General features: G+C 36.9%; 1 pseudogene; it reads right to left on the bottom strand.

Moving 5' to 3' along the window:
• Positions 1–2,398: 2,398 nt before the first annotated feature.
• Positions 2,399–4,388, bottom strand: LOC107808563 (F-box protein At3g07870-like; annotated as a pseudogene).
• Positions 4,389–6,673: the final 2,285 nt, after the last annotated feature.

Consider the following 6,673-nt stretch of genomic DNA (forward strand, 5'->3'; position numbering starts at 1 on the left):
ATAGTTGGTTTTTCGCCGCAGCCAGAATAGTTGAAAATACCATGGAATGTTTGGGGAGAATGATGAGCCCAAAACGATAGCTTACCAGAAAGTTTACAGCCTTTATAGCGAACATGGAGACTCTCACTTACCAAGACCATCCAAAATTATGCTGCACTTCTGATTCCCACAAGAAAATTTCACCTTCCAACACTACAAGGTGGATAGAGTCAGAATACAACCTTCAAAACAAGGCCATCTTTGCAATTTCATGAACTTGATGGGATTCTAAAAACAGAACTAGATATTTCAAATTTGAGGATGTAGCTGGGAAATGATGGTTTTCTGGAAATGATCAAGCATTAGCGGCTTCCTTTATGTCAATAGAAAACCAATTATGCTCAGGCATAGAAGCCAAAACTAATGAAACATAAATAGAACAAGTGAAATTAAGATACTTTTAGGAGGCTAAAAAGGAAAAAAATCAGATAATGAAGAACACTTGAGGCCTGCCTTTAAACGGGCTGCTGTGGCCATATCGTCAAGGAAAAGGAATGGCTGCAAAGACCATTCTCTAAGTAAGGAGGCGGAAAACATAGTCATGGACTGCAATGTGACTGGGCTCTTGCCAATAAAGGCTACTCTTGGCAAGTAATAAAAGAAGATACTAGTGCAGTAAACTACTGCTAATAGCATGATAACCTCTAAAGCCTCCACTATGGCCTTGATCCCAAAGAAGATTGTATCTGTAGAGATGAAGGATTTCAAGCCAATTAGCTTTGTGGGAGGACGTTATAAAAGGTCTTCTCCAAGTTATTGGAAAAGGATTGAAGAACACCCAAAATGCTTTCATTTTCTTTTTTTCCTGATAATGTAAGGTTTTTCAAAATGCTTTCATATTAGGTGCAGAGACTATTGGTGTCGTAACTGCTCTTAATAACCTAGAGCAGAGATTCAAAAGTGGATGTCCTAAACTGTTATGTAACCTAGATTTAGAGAAGTCACCTGATCATGTGATCTAGAATTGCTTATTAGAGTCTGAAGGGCATGAATTTGGGTGAGAAAAAGGAATTCGCTCAAATTATTGATCATCATATCAGATTCCATATCTTATTAAAGGTGACTGAAGACTTTGCCCAATTAAAAAGGGTTTTAGACAGAGAGATCCTCTATCCCTTTTCCTCTTTTTACTGGTTAAGGAAGGTTAAAGTTAGATCCTTAGTACTGTAAACTAACTGGACACAAATGTTTTACACTGATGATACACTAAGTATTTCGCTATCACCGAGTCAGCTTCATCCAAGGAAAATTGGTACGACTGGGTAGAGAGGAGGGGAAAATTCATAAAGTGTATGTCAATAAGTAGAAAGATCCTCGTGTGGGTTTGTCAAAAGATGATTCCAGCTTCTGATGGCTCCAGTAACAAGTTTCAGAGGTGGAGTCAGTTAAGTCAAATGTAGAAGTACTCTGTAGTTCAGAATTTCCACATACATAGGAGATTTATAGCCACTACTGCAAAAAAGGGAACAACGAGAAGCTGTATAACATAACCATCCCTGAAATTTCATATGCTGGTTGGACAGAAATTGCATTCAAGATACAGAAGTTCACCGAAAAGGCCAGATTAGTCAAAGGAAGACCACCCCAAAATTGTGCTGAAGCAGTAAAAACTCCAAGATGGTCAGAAGAAGGATTCGGAGCAAAAGCATAACCTCCCACGGTCAACAAGATTCATGTGGATAACAGAACACTTCTTCAGACAATAGAGTCTCCCCAGAACTGTTTGGCCGGGAGATTTGACAGAGAAGTCATAGTGGCACAGTGTAGGGATGGCAACAATAGGAAAATAATCTTCATGAGAGACTTGAATGATTGGGAACTGATGAAATTGCAGATTTTCTCAGCTTTCTTCCCGCATTTGAAGGTCTACCCTCTAATGAAGACCAACTAATTTGGACAGGTCATAGCAAGGGCAACTACACTGTAAAGACTTGCTACAATCTGCTAATAAGTAATTCAAATCAGCTAGAATTTGGCCCATGGAAGCAACTCTGTGATTCTAAAGCACCTATGAAAGTGTTATGTTTGGTGAGGTTGGGGGTTAGAAATGCTTGTTTGACTCAAGAAAATTTAAGGAGGGGATTCCATATAGTTAGCAGATGTTTTATGTGTGAAGAGGAGGCAGAAACTGGAAATCACTTAATCCCTACACTGTGCTGCCACCTCACAACTATGACAGATCTGTTTGAATTTTTTGGGTATTAAATGGGTAATGTCGAGACCTACAACTGAGCTTCTGTCATAAGAAAGAAAAGCTGACAAGGCATATGATCAAGAAAACAAAATTCTAGTCATTAGATAGGTCTTTACTATCATTACTACTAAGCCTCATAAAACATAGAAATTTGGCGAGAAAATGTAATAGTAATCACCAGATAGTTGCAAAAACAACACAATATCTGGAAGTATGGTGAGCCCAAAAACATCTACTTAGTAGTAGTCAAGACACTAGATTTACAGCCTCTATTTTGATCAAAGAGTTTTAATACCCAAGAGCATAACAAATTGCCATGCACTCCTGGCTCCTTCAAGAAACTTTGACTTTCCAATCAATCAAACAAGGTCCCCAATGTCAGCCTGAAACCTGCAAAACAAAGTCAAGTTGCAAGAAATTGATACGATTTTAGAACAAGAACTAGCTGCATTATGTTTAAGAAGATACACCTAAACTTTAGCTAACTTTATCCAAAAACTTATAGTACTAAAGGAGTTGAAAAATAATATGAGCAAAATAATCTTTTCTAGGTTTGTGTCTGTCTCGTATAGAATATGCCAACTCAAAAAATAGAATCAACTATTATATCTGCTGTGCATTTAGCAAAAACCTCAACACAGCCACGGGTTAAGCTAAGGGCTACAAGTAGACTAGGAAGATTTTTGAACTTGCCTGTTCTTCTGCTTTATCATGCGCAGCCTCTTTGCTTTCATTTTTGACATGTACATTAATCCACTGATGTGCAAGGGAGATACAATATGCAGTCCTCTTTTAGTGTTTCTTTTATGAACTTTCCTCCCACCTTTAGCCTCCCTCTTGCATAAATTGGATGACTCTTCGCAAGTATCTCCAGCAGAATAATCTGTCCGTTTACCAAGTAATATAAGGCTCACTTTGTAAGTACTTACATAAAGTGCACTCCGATAAGTTATATCGTTAGCATTATGAATGCCAAGATTCTTAACTTTTTCAGCTTCAGGATCATACGAAACCAAGAGTCCATTGTCCGCTCTCCACAAAATTTCACCATTTTTCCTTGGAGCTATTGGCTTCGCCAAGAAATGAGCAACCTGACGCTGACGACCACCATGAAGCATCGAGAAAAATTCATCAACCACATCAACGTTGAATGAAATGTGGCTTAAACTGATGGTGAACTGTTTCACCCATGATTCTGGGTCACCATACTCTTTCATCATCCAAATATCAATTGTTCCGTCATTTCCAAAGGAACTATCAGCTAAACAAAGTGACTCCTCTGAGACAAAAATGACAAAGTTTTCATCAAGCAAAAGCAAAGGCTTTGCAACTAAACTACTCGGCACCATCATATCCCAGAACTTCTCCTCATGCATATCAAATAGAACAATCATATTTTGACTCTCCCCTCCTTTCTGTTTAGAAGCAACCCAATGGCAAGCCCCATTCATGTAGAACCCTGGTATCTTCGGAACAAACAGACAAGATGGAGAAACAGGAGTAATGTCATGCCAAACACCAGTGCTTAGCTTATAAAGCTCAACATGAGGTGGCACCTTATCAGTACAAAATCCAGTGTGTACTATTCTTACCACCTTGTAGTCATTAGTAACACTATCAAACCCAAACCCTAGTGTATGGTCAAAAGGGCCATGTGTTTTACATATAAAAATCGGTTCGGGGAGTTTTACTGACTTTCTGATGGATGGATTCCAAATATAGTAACGGTCCCTATAACCCCACAGGTCGTCGGAAAGGCACAAAATCCCATTACAACTACCCACAATATTAAAGTGAGTTTCACACTCAAATGGAAAATCAAACTGGGCATACTGGTCAAAATTTTCATTGTCACAGAACAAAGTATAAAATTCTTTTAGTGGTTCTCCGGAGCTCTTGGTTGTTGAGGTGTACGGAAATGAAATTAGGGCTAGTAATAAGAGAATACCATGACTTACAGACACTTGTACACTGAATGATAGACTTGGTGGGAAGCTTTAGAAAAATTTCAATCAATACTTCTTGCGGCAAATACTCAGACATGTTGAAAATCACTTCTAAAGCTTGATTTCCTTTCTCCTACTGCAGACCCTTAAAAAGCCTCAAGTCTTAGCTCAAGTCAAATGTGTATTTCTAATTTCTGGTTTCTGTTCTCTGCAAAACCCTTTTTAAACCTCAGCAAGAGCTTGAATTCATCCGCATGTATGTTTTTAACCCCTAAAACTTTGTTTAATTCCAATGTGGTACATAGGGATTTAAAAACAATAAAATAAAAAAAGCAGAACGTTTGGTAATTTGGTAGATATAGAGAAGGTGTATGTAGTCAATACAAAATATATAGCCAAAATTCTAAATTTTCCAAATTATCTCGATTTCTCTTTAGTATGGATTATGTTAATTAATTTTGATAATTTTGTTTTAAGACGTCATGTTAGTCACATTGTCATTAGGATGTCTTATTTGCTATGTATAGGATAATAGTAACAAATTTTAATATACATAAAGGATAAATTAAGTGTATTATATGTTTATTGGGTATTTATTACAAGAGCTTGGATATACTCAATGCTTAAGCAAAGTTTTGATTTACATGGCAGAAGTTGCAACAACGTAGATCGCGCGCTTCAAACTAAACACAAAATTTATTCTAACTTAAAATGATTATTGTTTGATAATTTATAGTTACAACGGACATAAAATCTATGTATATATAATAGGAGAGGCAAAATATGGAGAGGATGACAAGTGTCAGCTACTATATATAATAGGCGATGGTACAATTAAGTATTTGGGGTATTTTGAGTAGTTTCATTTTCATTAGAAACTTTCTTAGAGATTTATTTTTGTTAAAGTTTTTATTAACTCTAAATTATTTTTTTTGTTCAAACATTATACGTGACTGAACCAATCGGAAGCAAAAATAAAGTAGTCTTGGTTCATGAAATTGATCTACCGATATCAAAGATCCAAATTCAATAAATAAAAATTATCCACCTTAAACATCGTAATCTCGAGTTATTTAATATGAAATGCTACGTGCTTCCGTTCTTTTCACTTTGTTAACTTCGAAAATTTATGAATTTAGCTTTGTGATTAAAAGAAAAAAGAACTTCGAAACTTAGAGATGATGCTAATATAGTATCCCAAAACTTGAAAGGATTATACGAGCTGCCTATAAAGATGAGATGCCATTAGTTTAAGGGCCGAATACATGGACATTCCTACATCTATGAGTAGTTCATATAGCCACCTGAATTAATCTTATGACCATCTGAACACTTAATCTATGCATAAACTTGTATGGGTCAAAATCTGCCTCAAGGAGATTCGACACGAAGTGGTATTACGAAAAGTAATTTGGCCGAGGTCGATTAGTAAATAGTAGGGCTCATAGCCGAGCAGTCAATAACGGCTGGGGTCAAGTATCAAGAGCAGCAGTAACGACTAATTTTGTAATAGGATCTTTAGGAGAATATCCCATTGAATATTCTCTATACTTGTACTTTTAGGGTTAGCTGGGGTATGTCCCATATAAATAGAAAAAGAGATAAGGTGAAAGGCATGTAATATTCTCTGATAAGAACACTCTTTGAAAAGAAAACTTTCTCTCTAGATAAAATATAAACACTACTTTCTAAAGAGATTCGATTGTCTATTAATCCACACTTTTCCATCAGATCTGAGAATAGTTTCAATATTCTAGTATTTGCCTATCACTCATAATTGTCAGAAGGAAGAGTCATCCACCTCATTCAATATTGGGTGAATCATTCCCATGATTTACTCTAATGCCATTTATTGTTATTTATTGCTTGACATTCTCCTATCATTGATCATCTTAAAATATTAAATGTACACCGCATTTAATCCCCTACCAACACAGTTCTACGTTATTTATGTTAACCGATTATAGATCCGAGGTTATTATCACTGGTTACGTTTAACCCCTCTTTAAATAAAATTAATTATTTTAATCAAAGGTTTACACTTTTTGGTCAAATAATTTGGCGCCGTCTGTGGGGATTTCCTATTTAAAATTTTAGTTTCTTCTAGATCAATAACTGGCACATTTCACGAAAAAAAATATGCAAAACTCCTACTTTCTTGTACACACGGATCTAACATGGCAGGTAACAGAGAAGAAAGGATGAAGGCGGTGGCCGACCTCACCACAAACCTCTTAAACACCATCAATGAGGTTTCTGAAACATAAGGCGAAGATATAATGCCCAATGCCTCTCCCAGGCGAAGTGGCTCGCCCCTTCCTCACGGCAGTATCACAACATCCCGCAGTAAAGGGGCTTCCACGTCCACAACGAAAGAGACGCCACCAGCACTGAAGAAACTACTTGAGGCTTGGCTGACAAACACGCTGACTAGCATCCTCGACAAGCCCGCCTAAGAGGCAATCAGAGAAAATGCAAGGACTTGCATTACACC

The sequence above is a fragment of the Nicotiana tabacum genome, chromosome 2, assembly GCF_000715075.1.
Source record: "Nicotiana tabacum cultivar K326 chromosome 2, ASM71507v2, whole genome shotgun sequence".
NCBI classification, from domain to species: domain Eukaryota; kingdom Viridiplantae; phylum Streptophyta; class Magnoliopsida; order Solanales; family Solanaceae; genus Nicotiana; species Nicotiana tabacum.